The following is a 25,592-nucleotide window of genomic DNA, read 5'->3' as shown; positions in this document are numbered from 1 at the left end:
TCGGCTCTGGAACCTGGGACTGAAGGATCCCAGGTTCGATTCCAGTCAAGAGCCTGTACCTTGGTTACAGGCATATTCCCAGTAGGGGATGTGCAGGAGGCAGCTGATCGATGTTTCTCTCTATTCAATGTTTCTAATTCTCTATCCCTCTCCCTTCCTCTCTGTAAAAAAATCAATAAAATATATTTTAAAAAATACAATTTTAAAGAAATGAAAGTATTTCTTCTTTTTTTGTCTGGATTCTTTATTATCTTAAGACTCATCTGTGTTGTATGTTCAGTCCCTTTAAAGCTGAGAAGCACTCTATTTTGTGTATGTACTCACAATTTTTTTAATACATTCACAGGCTGACAGGCTCTTAGATTGTTTCCAGTTTTGGGCTTTTATAAATAAAACTATGAACATTTATGTTAAAAATCATTGTGTAAACAGATGCTTTTATTTCTCTTGGGAAAATATCTAGGAGCAGAATAGTTGGGTCCTCTGTGGTAGGTGTGTGTATAAAGATATTTTGCCTTGTTGTTCTCAGCAGGATAGTCAGTTGAATTACCTAAGTTACTACTATAAGAAGAAGTTCCTATATATTTTTTGTACTTTTGTGCTTTATTTTTTCTATTTAAGTCTCTGATTCTGCTGGTATTTATTTTGGTGTAAGAAGTGATGTATCTAATTAATTTTTCTCCAGATGGTCAGTTAGTTGTATCAACATCATTAACCCCATACATTTGATAGCAATGTAAATAAATTGATACTGGAAGTACATTCTTAAAACTCATCAGAATACTGGGTGAAGATTTGGATAACTTAACCAAAATAAACAGAAACAGTGGCTTGTGGGACACTCCGAAAGTCAATGGGGAAGTGAACTATTCCCAAATGAGACATTAAGTATGGTTATTTTGAGGATTATTTTTTTTTTGCCATACTTAATAGAAGAACAGAAATAAAAGACATTTTGACCTCAATATTTATCTCAGAAAATAACTTGTCTTTTTTTTTTTTAATTAAATCTTTATTGTTCAGATTATTACATTTGTTCCTCTTTTTCCCCCCCATAACTCCCCTCCTCCCAGTTCCCGCCCCACCCTCCGCCCTCACTCCCCACCCACTGTCCTCATCCATAGGTACACGATTTTTGTCCAGTCTCTTCCCGCATCTCCCACACCCCTTTCCCCCCCAAGAATAGTCAGTCCATTCCCTTTCTATGTCCCTAATTCTATTATAATCAACAGTTCATTCTGTTCATCAGATTATTTATTCACTTGATTCTTAGATTCACTTGTTGATAGATGCATGTTTGTTGTTCATAATTTGTATCTTTACCTTTTTCTTCCTCTTCCTCTTCTTAAAGGATACCTTTCAGCATTTCATATAATCCTGGTTTGGTGGTGATGAACTCCTTTAGCTTTTCCTTATCTGTGAAGCTCTTTATCTGACCTTCAATTCTGAATGATAGCTTTGCTGGATAAAGTAATCTTGGTTGTAGGTTCTTGGTATTCATCACTTTGAATATTTCTTGCCACTCCCTTCTGGCCTGCAAAGTTTCTGTTGAGAAATCAGCTGACAGTCGTATGGGTATTCCCTTGTAGGTAACTGAGTTTCTTTCTCTTGCTGCTTTTAAGATTCTCTCTTTATCTTTTGCTCTTGGCATTTTAATTATGATGTGTCTTGGTGTGGTCCTCTTTGGATTCCTTTTGTTTGGGGTTCTCCGAGCTTCTTGGACCTGTAAGTCCATTTCTTTCACCAGGTGGGGGAAGTTTTCTGTCATTATTTCTTCAAATAGGTTTTCAATATCTTGCTCTCTCTCATCTTCTGGCACCCCTATAATTCTGATGTTGGTACGCTTGAAGCTGTCCCAGAGGCTCCTTATACTATCCTCGCATTTTTGGATTCTTTTTTCATTTTGCTTTTCCGGTTGGGTGTTTTTTGCTTCCTCGCATTTCAAATCGTTGACTTGATTCTTGCACTCCTCTGGTCTGCTGTCGGGAGTCTGTATAATATTCGTTATTTCAGTCCGTGTATGCTTAATTTCTAGTTGGTTCCCCAATATAACATCGAGGGTCTCATTAGTTTTCTTGTAGATCTCATTAAGTTTATCGGCGGCTTCTAAACAGTTCTTGAGAGACCTTAAAAGTGTGGTTCTGAACTCTATATCTTCCATTGACAATTTTGTCCTGTTTCTTTGTCTCCGCATTTTGTTATGCTTCCTTGGTGCACCCCCTAGTGGTCTTTGTTCGAAGTCTTATAATTAAACCTTGATTGTTGTAGCTAATTCCAGGGAGGGTTTGACCTCCAGGCCAAGTGGCTATGAGAATCAGCTGTGTCAGCAGTGAGAGAACTTCTGTCCTCTAGGGAGGTGCTAATCTAGCCTTTGCCTGAGGCTATCCGGCAAATGCCTGTGTGCAGGGCTTGGGCGCGGCGGGTCGCACAGGCTCAACAGGGTGGGCCGGAGAGAGCAGTTATGGCGGCTCTCAGTCCTGTCCCCAGGGGCTCTGCCTCTCTGAGTCCCAGCACCCGCTGCAAAGCTCCGAGAGAAAGCTGCACTCGCTCTGACCGAAGCCAGACAGTCCCGCTTCTCCCGTTTGAGTCTGGGTCCCTAAAGACTCGCCCGGATCTGGAGCTCAGAGTCTGCGACTCCCTCCCGATTGAAAATTCCAACCGCGCACTCCGCAACTCAGAATTTGACTTCAGCACTGCGCCTCCTCTGAGTGTCCGTATGCGTTTCTCTTTCCTCCTAGTTGTAGGACTTCCACTCAGCCAGCGTTCCTGTGGTTCTGGGTGATGTCCCTTCCGTCTTTTAGTTTCACTTTTGAAGTAGTTGTTCAAAGCAGCAAACTCCGGCGTTAACCTATGCCACCATCTTGGTTCTCCAGAAAATAACTTTAGTCTGTCTTTTTTCCTCAATAACAATCATATGATTATGTTATTTTAATCATGTTAGTTAAATGTGAAATAAGGATAAAAAATGAAATAGTCTTTCAAGCAGGCCAGTGTGAAAAGATACAGAGTTACTGCAATTTTCTCATATGATTCATAGTCTAGAAATGAACATTTCTCCTTTCTTTGATTTCCTGATGATTTCCCAAGTGAAGATAAATCATACATGAAGGGGCAAAATTTATATTTCTCCATTGGAAAAAGAAGCTGCTACTGTTTTTAGATGTCTGTTGATCCCCAAAGTATATGTGGTGTGAGTTTTTGATTGCCATGCTAATAAAGATATATCTTGACTATTGTTATTTTAAATTGTAACCTTATTATGAAAACAATAGAGGAAGGATAATAACTCTTGTCAAGAACTGTAGAACAAACCTGGGATTTGATATATGGAACATTTCAATAAGAAAATGGACTTAATATAATGCATGATGTGTGCAAAATATAAATTTGCTTTTAAGAACAGCCCTCTGGACTGTGCAAATCCAAAATGGTACCTTGGATGCGGGCTTTGGAGAAGGACAGGCAGATCAGGATTAAGTCCTGTCTGTCCGGAGGCAGGTTTATCATGAGCTAGTGCTGCTTCAGGTTCAAGGCCCTTTCCTTGCATGCCCCTGTGAGCGAAAGGAGTTGCAGTGTTCATTTTGTATGTAAGCATCTCAGGGAAATTGCCCAAAGGCCTTTCAGAAGAGAGAAACTTGCATATCTAAGACCCAAGTGATCAGTTGTGGTTTCTAATTTTATTTTGAATATTCACTTTCATATTTCATTTTGTATTTTTGAATATCTTTTCTTTAGGAGAGCTTTCCTACTACAACTTACATAAGCTTCAAGCCCTGGAGAACTTGGGTTTGTTCCACTGTCTGTTTGTATGACTCTGGACAAACTATTTAAATGCTTTGTGACTCAGTTTCCCCATTTGTGAAATGGAACTAGTACCTCAATAATCAGGTTGTGTGAGGGTTAAATGAAATTAAATATATTTTTCAAATGTTATGCACACCTGGCACATAGTAAGTACTTAATAAGTGGTAGTTCTTATAATAAACAGTATCCTATATAATAAAAGCCTAATATGCTAAGTGTCCAGTCATCCAGTTGTCCGGTTATCCGTTCAACCAATCAAAGCGTAATATGCTAATGATATGCTAAGGCCGCTAACTGCTCACTATGATGTGCACAGACCACCCCAGGGCAGATAGTCGACTAGTCGACCAGTTGCTATGACATGCACTGACCACCAGGAGGCAGATGCTCCAACCAATAGGTTAGCTTGCTGCTGGAGTCCAGCCAATCAGGACTGAGTGAGACTGGCCGGACATGCCCTAGAGCCCTCCCACGATCCCTCCCCCGCTGGCCAACCTCCTGTGTCCCTCCCCAGCTCTGATTCTGCACTGGTGGGGTACCTCAGCCTAGCCTGCACCCGCTAGCAATCCGGTACCCCTCAGGGAATGTCGGAGAGCGAGTTTTATCTCAATACCACAGGCCAGGCCAAGGGACCCCACTGGTGCAGGAATTCATGCACCAGGCCTCTATTTATCATTATAAACCCTTAAAAGATTTATAATTCTGGTGGAGAAACAAAATTAACAGACACAGATCCACAGGACACTCATATATAGAGCAGTATAGAGATTGAGGAGGTTGGCTCTGGCGTCATATAAACCTACTTAAATCCTATTTCTGTAATTTATTTTCTGTGTGACCTTAAGCCAGTTACTTAACTTCTCTGAGTCTCAGATTCCTCATTTTTAAAATGGGGATAATATAGGCTACCTAAAAGATTTTTATTTATTTTTTAGTAATATGGTGCCTGGGATATGGAAACTCTTCAGTAACATTAAAGTATTTAAACTGGAGAAATTCTCTCACATAAATATAAGGAGTTATCAGATATGTTTTGTTTCTAGGACCTTGCATTTTCTTTCTTTTACATATATTTTATTGATTTTTTTACAGAGAGGAAGGGAGAGGGATAGAGAGTTAGAAACATCGATGAGAGAGAAACATCGATCAGCTGCCTCCTGCACATCCCCCACTGGGGATGTGCCCACAACCAAGGTTCATGCCCTTGACTAAAATCAAACCCGGGACCCTTTAGTCTGCAGGCCGATACTCTATCCACTGAGCCAACCCGGTCAGGGCTTGCGTTTTCTTCATACCAGAGTTGTTCTTGGCATGGTAGCACATCTCCTCTGATTAACACAGAAACAGGCAACCTTAAGGTCAAAGTTCTAAACATGCTGATTGGCTATAGACAGCTTCGTATACACTTAGTATGATAATGAATGCTGAGTTTTATGGAATGTGCTCGTTGAACACATCCAAGATTTCCCTGGATTATTGGAGAATAGCATAGAGTGGCTTAAACTGACGGGCTGTGCATGGACTGTTGCAAATGTGGGGGGAGAGGGGAATTGATGCGGGCTGCAAACATTAGTAAAGTTTCAGGAGGACATGTGAAGTGAATTAGATGTTGCTGATGGGGTAGATGTGGACGGGCAGATCAGATGGCTCAGAATTCAAGGTGGGGAAGAGAGGGCAAATGTTCTAAAAGAGCGGAAATCCAAGTAGAAGAGGATGGATGGGGGTACATGGATGTCCTTAAGAAGAGCCTTAGTGAAGTGTTGAAAAGTCATGAAAGCATTTTAACAATTCTGTCACGCACCACATAATGACATTTTAATGGACAATGGACCGCATATACCATGTTGGTCCCGTAAGAGTATAATGGAGCTGAAAATTTTCTATTGCCTAGTAATGTAGTAGCTGTTTTGTGTAGCGGAACAATTTACTCCCGTGTTTGTGGTGATGCTGGTGTAACAATCCTACAGCACTACCAGTCCTATAAAAGCACAGCACAAATAATCATAGTAGTAGACTGTCCCACCTAGGTTTGTGGAATTGTGCTCTATGATGTTTGCACGAGGACGAAATTGCCTAACGCTGAATTTCTCAGAACATATTCCTGTTGTTAAATGGTGCGTGGCTGTAACACCAAATTTGAAATTTTATTTCAATGAAAAACTTTATTTGTATTGAAATATTATTTTAAATTTGGTCTCCATACTAGTTAACTTCATGTTTCAGCTGGCTAAAACTTTGGCCCTAAGATGACAAAGAAGAAAAAGCAATTATTCCATGTTGGCACTGAACCCCTGGGTCACAAGTCTGAGAATTGACTTAGTCATGACTTGCCCAAGCAAGACTGGGCTGACTCACTAGTGGACCGTTTTATTAATAATGATTATTCAGATAACAGACAGGGAATACTTCTCAGAAGATGAGTGTGTCCAGAAACCAGCTTTAATGGGCCCTGAGTAGCCCCTGAATGTTGGGGCAAGACTGTCCATGGGAATAGGGTGTACCTCACCCTCTTGGTAGTTGTAGAAATAGATCTGACACCTACATTCATGCCTGTGTGGCTAGGTAGAAAGAGAAGCTTCAATAATGGAGTAGAGGAAAATTTTAACTATTTAATATCTAACAAAAACATTCCTCTAAGACAGTGGTTCTCAACCGTGGCTGCACGTTAGAATCTCCTGGGAATCTTTTTAAAATCCTGATTTCTGGGCCTCATCCTCCGGAGGTGATTCTGATGTGCAGCCAAGGTTGAGAACCACTGCTCTAAGAAGGAGGCCTCTGGTAACTCCTCTAACCATTTAGCCACTTGGAATGAATGGCCTACTGCCCTGTACATGCCTAGGGAAGCCTTGGGGCCTCTGGTCATGACTTAATCCCTTTTCAGAGAACGGAAAAGCAGAGAGCAGCAGGACAGATCATTATAAACAGCCCCCGGAGTCAATAGCCAAGGACCCGGTCCAGATCACAGGCCCGGAGAGGCCAGCAGATGAAGAGAGCACAAATGAGACATCCGGCCCGGACCACACTGAGCTTTGTGTTACTGTGGAAGAAAGCTGGTCTCTGTTGACTCCATTTGGGCCACTTTTTGTCTACATCGGCTGACAAAACTTGGGTTTTGTTTGTGTATTGTTCTACATTGTCTATCACTTGGGGTGTTAGTCATAGAAATATTATTAGCAGGATGCATGAGGTGATTAAGTTCTTCTCTGGAGATTTTATCAGTTTAATCCACATGGTCTTTTCTCTTCCCTGTCCTCTTTCCCTCTTCTCTTTTCTCTTCTCATCCCATCCCTCCTGTTTTTCCCTTCCTTCCCCATAAATATAATAAAGGTATTTGACCTTCAAAAGCTGGTAACTCTAACACATCCAAAGTAATGAAGTTAAAATGGCAATGAAGTTAAAATAGTAAGTTTTGGGTATAAGAATAATGGCGGACTGTAACATTAAATATATGATTTAAATGACCACTGTTTTGATTGTGTAAGCTGTAACTCCATCACAGTTTATGGGTATGCACCCCCCAAAATAGAACTCATTTATTTATACATTTTGTACATGTACTACAGTACTAATTGAATTAAAGTTCTAATATTTCCCATACCCCAGTGGGTCAACTTGTGTAATTTTGGGGATGCATGAATTGCACCCTCTCACCCAATCACACCAATTCCACATAATGGTTGGGTTATTAATTAGTTTAAAGAAAGACATCTTTTGTTATTTTCTTAACTCTAATCACAGGAAAGGAAATAATCTATAAGATTCAGAATTTATTCTTTATTGTCACTATTGTGCTTTCTGAGTCCACCCTCGATTTCATCAAACCAATAAATAAGATTTCAAGAAACATTATGAGGTGGAATAGGGGGCTGCTGGGAGGTAGTGCAGGGCAAGAAGTCAGGGACAGAGGAGAACTCTAATTTTACATTATTTTAATTAATTTTACTTTTTATTTTATTGTGTATCTACTATGTGCCAGGCACCAGGGACATCAAACTGTAGCACAAATGGTCTCTCTCATTAAGTTGTTTATAAAAGTCTAATTAACTTATAGAAATTTGGTTTTTTGGAGGAAAGAGCCACATAAGCCCAACTATGCAAGCATTAGGTTCATCCACATGAAAGGGAACAAATGGGTAGAAACAGAAAAGTTATTTCACTGATTAATGAATACTAGTTGAATACCCCATTCTGCGCCAGGCTCATTTATATATGTTATCTCAGTTAAATATTCTCAAGAATTCTATGTGATTGGTATTGTTATGAAGGGGGACATGGAAGCTCACCTAGGTGAAAAGTCTGTACAAGATCAACAGCTGGTAAGCGATAGAGCTAGGATTCTAACCTGATCCAAATTATTACCATTTATGGAGTGTTTTTTTATGGGCCAGGCAGTGATATATACTTTATTCATATTATCCCATCAAATTTCCAGAACAATGAAGTCCTATATTTTGCCCAGTTTACAGATAAGGAAGTTGGAGAGTTGCTTATAGTGTACATCTGCTAAGTGGCACCTCTCCTTGATTGTGGTTCTCTTGATGACGGGACAAGAAGATGTCAGGGCAAGGGAGAGACCGACCAAGCAGCCAAGGACCAGCCTGTGGCCCAAGTGACAGTGAGTTCCAGTGGCTTAAATGCGAATCACTTGCTTATAGGCTTATTTATACCAATAGCAGTATAGGGTATATGCAACTATGCTTTATGTTCAGCATGATTTTGTTTTGTTTTTTTTATCTTATCCATAGGTCATGAGCATTACATCTTCCCAAGAAACTTCTGGGTATTAAGGCCCAATTTAAGAACAATGACAAGAGATCAACTGTGTCTGACATAAATCCTGCTGATTCTACTGACCATCTCAGCCCAGCACTGGTGCCCTGGCTGACAGACACCCCTAGACTGGATCTCCTGTGCCTCTTTGGAAGGGTGATATTAATAGGATTTATTTCCAGTCTATTCCTGAAACATGCCATCCCTGTTCATCCTCATTGCCCTCCCTGTAGTCTTCTGAGTCATCTCACCTGAAGGTCTTAGAGCTCTGCTTCATTTCAGTAGCTGCAGGCCACCACCTGGGCAAGTAATGCTTTTATTCTCCCCTGATCTCATAAAATCAGACGTGTGACTCAGTTATAATCTGCAGGGAGACAAAGTTATACTCATATATGTCCAGGCAAGGAGTTAGTCACACAAACAGTGCGGGTTGCTAAGCAACGTAATACACACTTCCTGAGTTGCTCTCAGTGTTGGTGATGGATAGGGGATTCCAAGCCAAAAAGCCGAGGACGTAGTACAGTGAAGTACAGAAGGGTCACACATGGTCTCTCTTTTGCTTCAACCCCAAATTCTCCCTTTTTCCTTTCAATAACCCTTTGGATTGACTTCACACTTTGTAATCAGGAGGGAAATAATAAAGACGGAAGAATGGAGAGGGTAGTGATCCTTTTTAATGCTGGGATCATCCCCTTTTTCTGAGCTTGCTCTTCCAGCTCCTCTAGGTCCTGTAAACATCACATAAGAGAACTGCAGCCCTGGCCGGTTTGGCTCAGTGGATAGAGTGTTGGCCTGCAGACTGAAAGGTCCCAGGTTTGATTCCGGTCAAGGGCATGTACCTTGGTTGCAGGCACATCCCCAGTAGGGGGTGTGCAGGAGGCAGCTGGTCGATGTTTGTCTCCCATCGATGTTTCTAGCTCTCTATCCCTCTCCCTTCATCTCTGTAAAAAATCAATAAAATATATTTTAAAAAAAAAAGAACCTTCAGAGCCTTTCAGGGGAGTCTTTTGGTTTAAATCAGCCAGAATCAATCCCCAAGCTTGACCCAGGAACCCTGAATGAGCCACTCTCCTACACGCTTGCAAACTATGTATTAATTCCCTATGACTGTCATAGCAAAGTATCAGAAAATGTGTGGACTCAACAGCAATGTATTCTTTTAGATCATGAGTCTGCAATCAGCATCACTGGGCCGAAATCAAAGCGGTGGTGGGGCCCTGCTCCCCGCAGAGACTGGAGGAGACGTTGTTCCCTGCCTCTTCTGGCTTCCAGCTTCCGGTGGCCGCCATCATTCCTCGGCATCGGCTTGTGACTGCATCACTCTGTTCTCTGCCCTGTGGGCCCATCGTCTTCTCCTCCGTGGTATGTACCAAATTCCCCTCTGCATCCCTTTCATAAGGATGTACGTGCATGCATTTGCATACAGTCCATTCAGATAATCTGGGCTAAAATTCCCATCTCAAAATTCTTACCTTAATCGCATCGGCAAAGCGCCCTCTCCCCGCCTTTCTCCATATACTAGTACATTGCATCGCAGGGGCCAGGATTGGGGTTGTGGATATCCTTGGGCTCCATTTTCCAACCTACTACAGTGTCCTCAGCTGACCCCCCTGCAGCTCTGGTAGTCAGTCACTTACCTATTTCCCTGCCTGAACTGTGAGCTCTTGGAACGCAGAAGCCATTGCTATTGCCCATTTTTATTCCTGGTGCCAAGCTTCTGGCGGGCAGGCATATGAAGACATTTGTCGAATGAAACAGCAGACAAGTTAAATCTAAGATATAATCATGATTGCATCTTTCTTTCAGCACAATGTTTGACATTTTAAAATTTGGGGGCAATTTTTCTCTCGCAGTAAACATGCAGATCTCTGTTTAATGGAGCTTATCTTGCTTTCAGACCTCTAAGGTGCTCCTTACTATAAGACCCGATCAGCAGATGTGCAGCATGGCCATCACCATCCAGCGCCCAGGGCAGGCATTGCTAATTGATCATGACTCTTCCCTCAGAAGTGCAAACACTGCCTTAGAATCCTTGACACATCGTTCCAGGCAGCTGCTCCCAATGGAGTGAAGTTGCCCTCAGGATAAAATTTCTCGTGTTGTTATAGCCAGAGATAGAAGGCCAACCTCTCGCTTAACCACTTTCTCATTATTTTCCATGTTAATTTTCTATTTCAACTAGGATGAAACATACCACTTTTAAGTTCTTAAAGTTATTTCTCTCCTACCCAGGTGCTAGCCTTTCTGCAGGTTCCAATGCAAGTCTCACTTCAAATAGGAGAGAATTTTCTTTAACCTTGACACGTGGAACCGTTCCTTGTCATGCTGCCAAATGCAATTTGTTTTCTCCCCAGATCTCCAATATGATCAGTACCTACTTACCCCGGTAAAGTCCCTTTTCTGACTCAGACATACTAACTTTTAATTTGTTATCTCTCCCCCAAGTACAGTCTGTGAAACCCTTCCCTTCTTTTCTGCGTTTCTCAGAGGACACCTGCCAGGAGTCTCCATCGATTGTCAAGGGATGCGGATGCAGCCCCACCTACATCATGTCTGGTCAGAGAGCTGTTGCAGGCGTGTCTGGTCCTGACCACCTGGAACCTGAACTCTGCTTCTGGGCCAAGTCAGAAGGATCCACAAGCTTCTGACCTTTACGTTCTCAACAAGGTAATTCCAATGCCAAGTGAATGATAACCCTACAAACAGCCCGGTCACCAATCAATACACTCCCTCCTTCCCTTTGGCATGGAGAATACAGCAGATGCTTCTCCTCAATGTTTCTTGCTCCAGTTAACCTTGGAGAAATGACTGTGCAAATGATCAAGCTGTTGTTTTTCTTCAGAGTTACGGGTTCTAGTTGTCAGATATATAATATTAAGTAGCCATAGAGAATAATGTACCATCTTTCATACAGGAGATATGCCTACAGTGGGGCAGAGCCTCTAATCCTGCTTTATGACACAGTACTTCTTGATGGTACGAGGTAAGCATTTTTTAATCACTGAAGCCTGCTCTGGTTTAGATGTAGTTATTCTTTTCTTTTTGGTAATGGTTGCAATTTCTGGGGTTGGTTCCGATAGCCTATTTGTAATGACCATAGATGACAGTATGGTCAGACTTTGCTGGAAATGGCTCTTAGGGCCGGTGTGGTACTCGAGGCTGTAAGAACTCTCATTCAACATCGTAGTTAAGTGTGTATTCCTTCAAACCTTTGGAAGTAAAATTAGGGTCGTGAGAGGCACACCACGGCCTTTTCATGTGAGTGTGGAAGACATCACGAGGGCCTTAGATCACAGAGCTGCTCTCTGGCTGCTGTGTTTGGAGCAGCCTCGTCTAATGGCCACAGATGGTCAGCCCTGGTCAGTCTGCCCTAACCCCAGACAGCCACCTCCCTTTCTTTCTATTTCCAGCTTGCGTCTCTATATCTTTGGACCGAGAGCCCAGAGGTCATGAATCCAGTTTCTTTCTTCTTTCACATCAACTTCAAGTAAAGCAACCCATGGAAAAAAACCTTTCACATTTTTGCATGTCGTTCGGAAAATCCTTTACACTTTTTATTATTGGAAGAGTGAAGGAATGTTCTTTTGTATTGAATTCTAAAGTTTTGTTTTTGACCTTGGCTCAAAATTCACCTGCCATCTCACATCAAATCCCCCATGAGACTAACTTCTCTGAATCAAGGAGGAACATCACATTAAAAATGGAAATATTGTCCACAGACATCCAAAGGAGTAGGAACTTAACCAACCCAGCTCCGGGGACCTCTGTTTTCTCTTGCTCCTCTTTTGGGAACAGTGTTGATGAGGAGTCAAATAATAAAATGGAGATACCCAGGGGATCAGAGAAAGGCAGGAGCAAACCTGGGCTTCAGTAACACAGCAGGACAAGACTCCTTCCATGCCTGGCCTAATAAGACAGGATTGTGCTAAAAGCTATTTGCCCCCCCCCCCCCAAATGCTTCCTAAATAACGCCATTCTTCAGAGATAGACAAAACCTCTGACACAATTGAGATAACGTCCCTCCTGTTTTAGAGTAAAATTGCAAGGAAAAGTGTTTGTTATGTAGATATCTGAGGCTAATGTTCAATGCCAGTATCTTTTGGAGGCGGGAACAACATTTAGCTTCTGCAGCTAACAGTCCCCAAAGCAGCTTCTCATGTGTAGGTTTTCAGTGCACAACACCAAGCACCTGATGTTTGTGCTAAGTGGGGTTCCCGAGAGGAACATCAGCAGGGGCAGCTTATGACGTGGCAGGTTGCGGGGAGGCCTCTCGGCTGCAGTGAACAAGCATTTGGATTCTCCGATGTCCCGGCGGAAAGGGAGGTGAGGGGCTGCGCCCCTCCGAATGCCTGCCATTCTGCTCTGGGTCGAAGCCTCACATGACCATGTTCTGCTCAAGGCTTTGAGGCAGGCAGGTCACACCGATGATGACTGTTTATGAGCAATAATGAATGACCTTCGTTTGAAAAGAAGCTATTTGGCTTCTCCCCCCCAGTCCGTGGTTTCAGGAAGGCAGCAATGTTCTCAGAGAAAGGACTTTCTAGCAAACGTTGGATTCCTAAAGTTTGAAGCCCCGGCAAAAGACGAGACCTTGTGAAGGCACGGCTATCATTAACAGTGAGAGAAACGTCCATGTGAGAGAGACACATCGATTGGTTGCCTCCTGCACGTGCCTCGACTGGGCCTGGGGATCGAGCCTGCAACTGAGGTATATGCCCTTGACCGGAATTGAACCCAGGACCCTTCGGTCCGAGAGCTAACGCTCTAATCACTGAGTCAAATCGGCTAGGGCAGTCCTTGCCCTTTTAATACAAATCAATATGGTCATTCTGGGCTATCCTGTCCCTTCTCTATTTGCACCTTTATCCATTCTTTGGGGTTACACTGTAGGAATAGGTGAGGGGGGGAGAATATTTTCTGTCTTGTTCTATAAGGGTTGGAGGTGGGTTGTGTTCTGGTCCCTCACAGCTTTGAAGAAGCTTCCAGGGGCCAGGCATCAATGCTGCCTGGCTCACGTCCAGTTGAAGGAGGGATAGAAGCCATCCCTCTTCTTGCCTGCTCTCCCTTAGCTTGCTGCCAACCCAGGCTCCTCTCCCAATCGCAGGTCAGAGTCACCTTCTGGGTAAAGACCTAGAAACAAGTCAGCTACCTAAAGGATGTTGATCCTTTCATCACTTAACTGTTATTCCCTTACCCCAGTAGCACAGCTCTCCTCCTTTCCTGGACGTGGCTGAACTGTGCCGAGTGTCTTGTAATTCAGACTATTCCATGCTGGGCACGGAGCAGAGCAGCTCAGCAGCCCCAGAATGTCAGCGTCTCTGGTCTTCACTTTGCTCGTGACCTGGGTGCTCAGCCCTGTCTGCGCAGAACCTCAGGGTCTCAGGGAGAGACTTGGAAGGGTCCTGAGAGCCTGTCTTCATCAACACTCTCAGTTTCAGACGAGGAAACAGAAATACCAAGAGTGAAGCGTCTTTCCATTATCGTCACGATTTTAGCTCCCTATGTGTGTGTATCTCTCTGTGTGTGTGGTGCATGTGACTGTATCAGGCTGTGTGACAAACAGAAGGAGAGAAGTAAAAAGGAGTGTATTCCACAGAAAGCTGAGAGCAGAAAAAGAAACCGGAACACAATAGCATTTGGAGTGGAAGCAAATTCCCAGACTGTCTCTGTTGCCCTGGTCATTTGGGCCAAAGGAATGGTATTCATATCCCAAAGGGAATATTAACATGCAGGACCAGTATTAGGTGGGTGACATGTTAGAGTTTTAAGGAAGCAAAAGATTCTGGATAACTTCTGGAAACCACAAATCTAACACAGTCCTGGCACCCAGCACCCAGCAGGGGCTGACTAAATGGACTCACGTGAGATTATAACAAGTAGGCATGCTCCACAGTGTCAAGACAACCTTGCAAAGTGTGTGAAAACCTAAGGGGCTGCGATTTCTGCATTTGTTTTGCAGGTTTCTGTGGGTGCCAGCCCAGGTCATGAAGGCCACCCTTTCTTCTCCTGTCCCTCCTGCCTTTGATGTTTTCCATCAGTCAAGAGAGTCTATGTGTCTACCGCGGAAACCGGTTTGGCTCAGTGGATAGAGCGTCGGCCTGCGGACTGAAAGGTCCCAGGTTCGATTCCGGTCAAGGGCATGTACCTGGGTTGCGGGCACATCCCCAGTGGGAGATGTGCAGGAGGCAGCTGATCGATGTTTCTCTCTCATCGATGTTTCTAACTTTCTATCTCTCTCCCTTCCTCTCTGTGAAAAATCAATAAAATATATTTAAAAAAAAAAAAAAAAAAAAAGAGAGTCTATGTGTCTACCGCCAGCAAATCCAGATGAACTCGGATCTACAGTCAAGACATTCTGAGCGCTCTCTTCGTAGTAATCCTTCCTGGGAAATGGAACTCAAAGGAACAGAAAGCGAAGACAGGTCTGATGTCTCATTTCTGTTTAACCTTAGCAACTAGGAGTGCCTGGTTTCCTGCAGCCCCGACCACCAAGCAAAGTTTTCCCGGCACCTGCGGGATTTATCCCAGCGCCTCCGACAGGGCCTTTCCTGGGTGCTTCTGAGTCTGGGCACCCTTGGGCAGAGCGTCCCTGGGGTGTGGGATGCCCCACAGCCCTCCCTTCCCTCGGGAGATGTTCTGTGCTCAGGGAACATGACTCATCAGCTCCAGGAAAGTCCTGGCAGGCTCCCTGCACAATGGAAGAAATTAATGGCTCAGGAGTTGTGTTTGTGAAGGAGAAGGAGAGCAAAGTTTCTGGCTGGAAACACCTGCTGCTCCATGAGGAGATCAGGCCCTGGCTGGGCCAAGTCCTACACAGAATCGCAGGCCAGGCTGTTTGCACGGGGCCTCCTGTCTCCTCCGTCTCATTGAACTCGAGTCTCTTGATCTGAGTCGGGTGCTCTGGACTTTTATGCTTCCGCTGGGCTTCTCGCCTCAGCCTGTCTTCCTCAAAATGCTCTTGTGGATTTGTTTCCTCTCTTTCTCATCAAATCATCAACCTTGTCTCGGCTAGCGTTGAGGAGGAGGTTAGCTGGTTATACCAAGCCCCCTGCAGCCTTACAAGGGCTGTGCTATGAGGAGGTGGTGATCATTCATTCACTCATTTATTTATTTTTCCAAACAGTGACTATGAAGATATTAATTATGAGAACCCACTATGTACTAGATTCTAACGGCAAGCAAGTAATACCTTCTCTTTACCCGGATGGCGCTTACAAGAAGATCTGTTTGGGGGGCAGGACAGACAATTAAACAGGCAATAATAACACCGGGTGAAAGAGGAGGGGCAGTGTGCTTTGGCACATTCGACAGGGACATCTAACTGCTTATGGGCGGAGTTAGGGCTCGTGAATTCAGAAGGGGAAATTTTGATGGTGGGATTCCAGGCAATGCAACAGACTGCCGTGGGAGAGGCCAATGCTACCGGCCATGGGCTCCAGGCCCAGCCTTGTTCCTAGCTAACTGAGTGGCTTTAGCAAGTCAGTTTACTTCTTGACTTTGTTTTCCTTCTCAGTCCAAGAGCACTGGCCTCGATGGTCTCTAAGGTCCCTATGAACGTTAATAAATTTGGTAGGGTCTGGCTGTCTCTGATGTTTCTTAGGGGGCTGATACTTTGTAAATTTTATTTTTAACTTTATTGAGGAATAATTGAAAAATATAATTGTATATATTTCAAGTGTGCAATATGATGACATATATATATGATTATAAAGATCAAGATAATTAGCACATACATCACATGATAGTTACTTTTATTTTTGTGAGAATGCTTAAGATCTACTTTCAAGTAAACAATACCATATTAACTATAGTAACTGTGCTATGCATTAGATCCTCAAAAGTTATTCTTATAACTGAACATTTGTACCCCATCCCCTTCTCCCCTCTGCCCCTGGCTACCATGAAACCCCTCAGCCCCTGCTTCCCTCAGCAGACACCGCCTCAGGACACTGGCCAAGCCTGGACCCTAGGCCAGAGCTTGCTCTCCCAGGAAGGCGCGGTGGTATCTGTAACTCCACTGCAGCCTAGGGTAGGAGCATGGCTGCATGTACGCCTCACTGACATTGGGGTGGCCTTGGCCCAGACTTCTCTCACATCAGCATTCCAACCCCATCCCTGTGTGTCTTCTTCCACAACAAATCTTTCTTCTTCTTCTTTTTTTTTTTAATTGCTTAACGTATTACAAGGAGTATTACATATGTCTCCTTTTTTTCCCCCTTGACATTCCCCCAGCCTCCCCTACCCCCCAGTGTCTTGTGTCCATTGGTTATGCTTATATGCATGCATACAAGTCCTTCAGTTGATCTCTTACCCACCCCTTCCAGCTCCCCAACCCTCCCTGGCCTTCCCGCTGTAGTTTGACAGTCTGTTCGATACTGCTCTGCCTCTGTATCTATTTTTGTTCATCAGTTTATAATGGTCTTTATTATCCATAAATGAGTGAGATCATGTGGTATTTTTCTTTCATTGACTGGCTTATTTCACTTAGCATAATGCTCTCCAGTTCCATCCATGCTGTTGCAAATGGTAAGAATTCCTTCTTTTTTACAGCAGCGTAGTATTCCATTGTGTAGATGTACCACAGTTTTCTAATCCATTCGTCTGCTGATGGGCACTTAGGCTGTTTCCAGATCTTCACTATGGTGAGTTGTGCTGCTATGAACATAGGGGTGCATATATCCTTTCTGATTGGTGTTTCTGGTTTCTTGGGATATAGTCCTAGAAGTGGGATCACTGGGTCAAATGGGAGTTCCATTTTTAACTTTTTGAGGAAACTCCATACTGTCTTCCATAGTGGCTGCACCAGTCTGCATTCCCACCAGCAGTGCACGAGTGTTCCAAATCTTTCTTCTTAGTGTACAATGTGTTAAATTAGTAGCATCCAGTGAAATCGACCGTTGGGAAGATGCCCCTGGGGTAGCCTGTAGCTTCCATGTCAGTAGGTCCATGTGGACCCTAGTTTGAGAAATCCAGAGGTAATAAATTTTGGTTACTATACATGGCAGAATTCACTGAAAAGCTTTTCAAAAAATGGAGGGATTCCAAGAGAAAACGGTGAACCCCCAGATTTCTAGGTTCTCAGCTCCTTGGATGGAAGCAGTGGTAGAAAGTGTGGTAATGGTGGCAGGGGCGGGACTATATCTGGATGGAGAGAGTGAGGGGCGTGGCCAGTCCTGGACTAGGATGTGAGGGCCTGTGTCACAGAGCCCCAGATCCTGATGTAACAGGAGTTGGCACTCAGAGGCACAGTGCTGGGGTGAGAGGGTGTGGCATGCTGGGAAGGCCTGTTTGGTTGTGTTTTGTGTGTGTGTGTGCAGTGCACATCTGGGTTTAATCAGCTGTCAAGTGGTTCATAAATACTAAAATGCCCACAGAAGATGTCTTTGGTTTACCAGTTTACAGCTGGGTGAGAGGTGTGTGTGTGTGTGTGTTTTGCCACCCTGGGGCATGGCATTGAATCATAGGGGGTTTCTTTCTCATTCCAGAGATTAGCTGGAAGTTGGCTTTTCAAGGGATAACATTTTTTTGTTTTGTTTTTTGTTTTACTTTGAATCAAGTGGTTCTTTTCAAACAAGTACCTCTTCATGGTCAGTGCTTCTCTCCTCTGGCCAAGGAACAACTCCTCCCACGTTCCTGACAGGCCCCTCCTGTAAGTGCTGGCACCCTTTCCTTTGTCAGTCAGCCTGTCCCTTGCCTGTCTGACTCCTTTCCGCCTCCCCATCCTAGTTCCCAGGCCCATGGCGGCCCAGTTATTCTCCTTACCTGCCCGGTTTGCGTGTAATCTGCCGAGCATCACCTGCCAGTACCGGGATGGGCCGTGACAAAGATGAAGAAGCCTTTGTGTGGCTGGCCATCCAGCAGCAGGAGGAGATAGCTAGGGCTCTTGTACAGCCTTCACCAGCGCACAGCTTACCCCTGTGAATACGGCTTCCCGTTCCCCGTCCTGGTTTGTACATGCATTCCTTCCTGCCCCTGAACCTGCTCAGGGCATGATTTTTTACCTCAGTGTGAAGATGCACTTGGTATATCAGTGGACTGTGATGTTGGTTAGAAGTCAGAGTGGGATCTGGAACTAGGAAAGGGAAGGTTTCAGACAAAAGTAGCCTTTGGGGCTCTGCCGGTATCTCCTTGGCCACCATTTCCATTATGCCTGTCCTACTTCCAGCTGCCAACACCCCATCTCTTTGCCTGAGGACTGCTTTTGGCTGCCAAGGCTTACTTTCCGCACTTACCAGGCAGGCTGAAAACTCCAGGGCAGTAATGTCTTCAGGAAACGGAGAGGAAAGAGTGAGCATCAGTGAGTTCTGGTACAACTCAAGTGGCCTGTGATATATCTGTAATGGGAGTCTCTGAAAGAGGATGGGACAGAAATATATTTGGAACAAATGGCTGCATCCTAGTTCATTATATTAATGAACTATAATTTATTTAATCAGTTTCTGTTGTTGGGCATTTCGGTTCTTTCCAATTTTATAGTATTAGAAACAGAACTCTAATGAACATTTTTACAAACAAAAGTTTTTTATATCTTTCTATTTCCTTGGGATAAATGCCTTCAAGTGTGTATGTGAGGCCAAAGAATATAAACATTTTCTGATTTTAATGGCTTTTGGACTTATTTTCAGATGGCTCTGGAAAAACACTGACCCATTTTACATTCCCACATGCAGCCCATGAAGGGCCTTTTTCCCTAACCCTTCCCACCCCCACACTGGCTGATCTTTACCCATTTGATAGGCAGAGTGGTGTTATTATTATTGCAAAATTGCATTTCTTTGATTATTACTGAAGTTGAGCATCACTTTTACTTTCCATTTACAGAGCGCTCTGATCATGTCCATTTCCCACTTAAGCTTCGTATCCATCTTTTAACCCCGATGTATGATCCTTCTTTATATGACAACTTTCATCTGTCATCTGTTTAGAAATATTTCTCTCAATTTTTCATATTTGTCTTTGGCCTTTGGACCAATTCCCATTGTGGTTCTTTTCTAATCATCGTTTGGACTGATAGCACCTGTTAAAAGATAAACTGAGACATATTAAAATTATTTTAATGTTTAACTGAGCAAAAATTAATTCAAATCGGGCAGCAGCCAATCTAGCAGATACTGCTCTGAGAGTGTACAAAATGAAAGACTTTTGCAGGCAGAGGAGCGGAAACAAGGAAGCTTGTGCTATGCAAAAAGCAGGTTGGTTGTTGCAAGGTCACTTTCCTTTTTGGAGATGGCACGGGCCAGTCGGGAAAATTACCTTAAGCAGTTAGTGCTGATCAGGTGATTCCTGGTTTAAGATTGCATTTCTGGGAGAGCCGAAATTCATTAAGTTAAGACTCAGTTTGGCGACATCAGATTTAGCACGCTTATCCATTTTGGGCCTGTTATCTTATTTTTTTAACAATATCTATATGTTTTAGAGATAACTGTTTTTATTCCTCTTTGTATTTCCAGTACTTAGCATGGTTGATGAGCAACAAATATGGAATGAATGAATGAATGAATGAATGAATGAATGAATGAATAAGATTTACTGAATATGCTCAGACACTATGGATGCCTGAATTAGGATCAACATTTAATTTAATCCCCTGAATGCAAGTCCTGTGTGCTCTCCTCTGGATTTGTTACAAGCTGGGTTTATAGAGGCCATCATAAAGTTTGCTCATTCTGGAATTCCCCCCAGCCTCAGGGCTGGTTCCTTCCTGAACTGGCTCCCGATACCAGCCAGGGTTAGTCCCACTGTCTCGGGGCTGTTTACAAAGCCAACCATCCCTTAAACAATCTCTTCTTTTAAACCCTCCATAATTAACAATGGAGAGTTGCTGCTGGGGGAGAACAGAACTGCTCCAGGGCTGAGCTTTGGCTGGCCTGTCCAGAAGCTTCAAGCAGTAGAGAATGCCAGAAGAATATTGCCAGGACCTGGGACGAAATTTAGGGCAATTAAATAAAATCTCAGAATCTTCCCAAGGAACAAACAAAACCTTTCGTAAGGGACTAATTGTTAGAAAATCTGTAGGTACTTTGCAAGTCTTAGTAGCTGGGGCTATTTTCTTTAACTGCTTCCCTTTGAATATATTGAGTGTTTTTCTTAGGTATCCTTGCCTCCCCCCTTTCTCTCCACTCCAATAGCTATAGTTGGTTCAGTTTACTTACGATTTTACTGAGAGTCTGTGGAATACTAAACCTTTTGCGGGACATGAATATAGGTTGTGGCGTTGCCCTGGATATGATGAGTACAATAGTAAATAACTTACAATGCTCCAGACAGTGTGCTAACAATTTTATATGCATCATTATGTTTGCTTTTTGCAGTGACCCTAGGAAGTAGTAGTCTTATTGTTTTCCCGTTACAGACAGGAAAACTGGGTACAGAGTTCCAATAACTTGCCCCAGTCACACGACCAGGATCCAAGCCCAGGTGTGTGGCCTCAAAGACTGAGGTCTTAGCTGCTGCATTGTAGTCCCTTCTCAGGGCCTGCCTGGTGATTTAGACAAAGACGTACTGGGCTGATCCTTCATAAGGTGTATAAACGGCTGGTCGTTAAGCTGCACACCTGAAACGAATATAATATTGTGTCAACTGTAATTAAAAGATAAATGTAAAAACAACAACTAGAACAGAGCCAGAATGGGAGAGCATGAGCAAAACCTTTGTAACTGTTTTCAGTGGTGGTGGCATAGGGTTATTACTGTTACTGCGAGACATATCAAGAGAGGAGAGTGATTCTGACCAGCGTTTCCCCCTGTGGAGAGCGGGTATGAAGTTGGATCAGACTCCATTACCATAATAGGATTACCATACATGTCAGGGATGCAAGCCCTCCCCTGCCCAAGATTCCTTGAGTGGCGTGTAGAAGAGATTGCCCTTCTGTGGCTATTAATCAGATAACTCTCACCAGATCTCAGTGGAGTTTTCTCCAGCGACAAGCCTGAGAAGGGCTGGTGCACCTAGGGTTAGCTTGTTCTAGTCCTGCATACGAGGCCTTCCTGACGGCAGGGCTCTGCTTCTTCAGTGTAGGGCAGGGATTTCCACCCACGTGCTGCAGCAGGCACAGTGGTGTGCCCCAAGAACTTTATAAAAAAATATGTTTTCATTGATTTATTTTTTTAGAGAAAGAGGAAGGAGAGGGAGAGAAACATTGATGTGAGAGATAAACTTCCATTGGCTCCCTCCCATACACACTCCGACTGGGACCAAACCCACAACCTAGGCATGTGCCCTGAGCTGGAATAGAACAGCGACTTTTCTGTGCACAGGACGATGCTCAACCAACTGACCTATATCGGCCAGGGCCGCCCCAAGAATTTTTAAAACATGCAATACTTGACTCTTTAGTCAGGGGCACTGACCTCTTTTCCCTTAGGTTGTCAAATTTAAAAAATGACAACAGCCCAAACAACAACAGCCGTTCAGTGTGAATGAATCAAAATCATACCTATTTTTTTTTTTTTAGTCAGATCTGCAAAAATATATTTTTTGGTGTGCTGAAGAATTTTAGTAATTAGTTTAGTTTAGGAGATAAAAAAGATTGAAAATCTCTGGTAATAGGGAGGTACTTACCAGTAACTGGATATTTTAGTCCATAAATGAATTAGTAGCTGGGCTTGTATCTAGGAGATCAAAATATTTAGGATCTTTTGTAAGATCCTACACATCTTGTGTAACATGATGTATCTGTCTCTTTCTAGAACTCCCATTGGAGTATGTTTTGTTCTCAGTGACATTCTTGCCTCTGACTTCACTTTCCCCTAATTTACATTTCCCCCTAATTAATGGGGAGAGTTGAAACAGTGTAACATTTAATAGTAATTAGCTCATATTTCTCAGTGCGGGGCAGGAGAGAGATACTCCTTGTCTCTACTTGCTTAAATAAACAATTTACAGAGGATTTTACAAGAAGAATCACTATCTTACCACCAAGAACGTAAGGCCGTAGTCACCAAGAAGTACTACAACAGTCTTCATAATTTTGTGGTGCGGAGTTTGTTCCTTTAATCTGTTCATTACTTTCCCCTTTTCATCTTAAGATTCTCAGAAGTAGGTAATTGAAGAGTATAAGTCTTGTTAAAATACCAATTGAGGGTGCAGTGGTACACTGGATAGTATAGTAGTAATTTTAGCGAGTATATAAGGAATGCTAAACTAGTTATTGTTTGAAAATTTAAAAAGCCCATAGCAGCTCACTTTATGTCCAATGACAGAGCAGGTATTTTATGGCCTGAGTCCTAGGAGCCCATAGTACCTTTTGAGGAAAACTGACAGGCCTGAAGTTCTCTCCCAGGAAAAGCAGTAGCAAACAGTTCTTTATTCCTGGTTTCTGTTCTGTAGACTCGTAACTCCACTACCCAGGCCACAGTTGATAGGACTAGGGATTGATGAACTGATGGACTAATGACTGACCCAGAGAGAGCTACAGGTCAGTTGAGATCCACCCCAGTCTACATTTGGGGAGGGAGAGTGAATTCCATTCACTCAGAGAGATGTTGGCCAGTAAAATGGCGCAGAAGCCAAGAGACAGGGAGACTGGCAGTAAGTAGAAAACAGTAGTCGCTGCAGGTAAGCAGACGCCATGAGGTAGAGAATAAGAGGGGAGAAACTGAGTGAGAGTAGCAGAGACGGTCCGTTTCTGAGTCTCCATAAAGCAGTGCCCCCAGCACAGGGAGCGAGGGACGCTTTCTGTGGAGAGATGACAAGACACCCGAAGATTAGTAGACACCTTTCGTAGTGTGGCTTAGTGCACGGCTAACCCTGTCGCCGGGACTGCCCTTCTTTCACACTCTGATGGCTCCTAGGGACAGGCATGATTGTGCTATGTAGTTCCACCTTCCAGGCCTCAGGGGATTGAAGCCAAGGATGGAGGTTTCATCCGAGCTGATCCAATCAGATCTCTTTTCTGGGACTTTGGAACTGGGTCTGCGAGCTGTCTCTGCCCGTGTCTGGAGCAAAGGGACATGAAGCTATGGCAAGGCTGGTAAGTGGAGAGAAAAGGAAGAAATAGACGTGCGTCGTGAAGCAGACATGGAGAGGCCATGCGGAGAGAGGGAGGGAGGCCGTGTAAGAGTCTTGGCTTCTGATCCTTCATGTCCACTTCCTGGCTCCGATCCCTCACAGGTGTCCCTGACTGCCTCAGGCGCCTGTGGTTGTATAATACCCACCACCATTTTTTAAATGATTAAGGTGGCGTAAGGTAGTGCCCAGTTTTTGCAATGAAGAGTTGAGATGAAAACAGCGCGGTAACCTGTATGAAATTGTGCTCCATGAAACCTAGAAGGGCAGCTGTCAAGAGGGTTTCTTTCCTCTCTTACAATAAGCTCCCAGCTGAGCATTCTTTTTTTTTATGTAATATATTTTTTATTGATTTCAGAGAGGAAGGGAGAGGGAGAGAGAGATAGAAACATCAATGATGAGAATCATCGATTGGCTGCCTCCTGCATGCCCCCTACTGGGGGTCGAGCCCAAAACCCAGGCATGTGCCTCTGACCGGAATCGAACCTAGGACCCTTTGGTCCACAGGCTGATACTCTATCCACTGAGCCAAACCAGCCGGGGCCCAGCTGAGCATTCTTATCTTCTTGCGTCAAGAAGGGACTAACAGCCCTAACCAGTTTGGCTCAGTGGCTAGAGCGTCCGCCTGCAGACTGAAGGATCCCACGTTCAATTCCAGTCAAGGGCATGTACCTTGGTTGCGGGCCCATCCCCAGTAGGGGGTGTGCAGGAGGCAGCTGATCGATGTTTCTAACTCTTTCTCTCCCTTCCTCTCTGTAAAACATCAATAAAATATATTAAAAAAAAAAAAGAAGGGACTAACAAACAAATATACCTGAAGAATCTGACATAATGGAATGAAGTTAGATCTTCAATCACCAAATACCAATTTCTATTTGAGGGTACTTCTGCTGTTCTCTCTTTTCATCACCTTTACTTTGTACATGGCTGTGCTCCTGGAAGTCAGTCCGTCTTGGTACAGTAGGAATGGGTGCCCCTGCTCCAATCCTCAGGCTCAGAGGTCTCCCTTCCCCCAATTAAAGTCTCACTATGATCCTGCCCATCCATGCTGAAAGGGCTTGGCCTTCTTGGTGAAAACACACTTTAGTACAAAACGTGGGCTCAGTGATTGTGGGTTTGTGGAGGGCAGGGATTGTGTTGCTTTTATTTGTTTATCCTGGAGCCTAGCACCTGGCCCAATACCTAATAGGTCTTCCATCAAAATGTATTGAGTGAAAGACTGAATAGATTGCATTTCTCAGTTGCAATTTGAATGTAAAAAAAAAACCCACACAGAATATAAAACCTGAAATGCTATCACATAGTAAATTATAAAATCTGAGCATACAAGCCCGGCCAGCGTGGCTCAGTGGTTGAGCGTCGACCTATGAACCAGGAGGTCACGGTTCAATTCCCGGTCAGGGCACATGCCTGGGTTGTGGGCTCAATCCCCTATGTGAGGTGTGCAGGAGGTAGCCAATCAATGATTCTCTCTCATCATTGATGTTTCTATCTCTCTCTCCCTCTCCCTTCCTCTCTGAAGTCAATTTAAAAAACTATAAAAATAAAATCTGAGCATACAAATAGATAGATGCCTAATAAAATTCTTTTTTTAATATTTTATTGATTTTGTACAGAGAGGAAGGGAGAGAGATAGAGAGTTAGAAACATCGATGAGAGAGAAACATCGATCAGCTGCCTCCTGCACACCTCCTACTGGGGTTGTGCCTGCAACCAAGGTACATGCCCTTGACCGGGATTGAACCTGGGACCCTTCAGTCTACAGGCCGACGCTCTATCCACTGAGCCAAACCAGTTACGGTCTAATAAAATTCTTTAGGATATTAATTACGATGATGATACCTTCACTATGCAATCTTTTAATCCTCATGGTGTGAATCCCTCATGTGGGAAACATAGGTAAGAATGTTGGGTCTATGTGTCATTTGCAGGAAATTTCTTTCCTCTGCCCTAGACTGTGCTTTAATTTTGAAAGGAAAATGGCAGGCTCAGTTGCCACTGGGTTATGTATT

At 43.7% G+C, this 25,592-nt stretch overlaps 1 long non-coding RNA gene across 1 annotated transcript; it reads left to right on the top strand.

Moving 5' to 3' along the window:
* Positions 1–8,159: 8,159 nt before the first annotated feature.
* Positions 8,160–14,622, top strand: LOC118670547. Its single transcript, XR_004972375.1, has 7 exons — positions 8,160–8,419; positions 8,550–8,730; positions 9,738–9,936; positions 10,807–10,960; positions 11,062–11,241; positions 11,489–11,557; positions 14,534–14,622. It is a non-coding gene; the product is annotated as an uncharacterized LOC118670547 (long non-coding RNA).
* Positions 14,623–25,592: the final 10,970 nt, after the last annotated feature.

This window comes from Myotis myotis, unplaced genomic scaffold, assembly GCF_014108235.1.
Source record: "Myotis myotis isolate mMyoMyo1 unplaced genomic scaffold, mMyoMyo1.p scaffold_m19_p_16, whole genome shotgun sequence".
Classification (NCBI taxonomy): domain Eukaryota; kingdom Metazoa; phylum Chordata; class Mammalia; order Chiroptera; family Vespertilionidae; genus Myotis; species Myotis myotis.
This window is presented reverse-complemented; position numbering and strand designations above follow the sequence as displayed.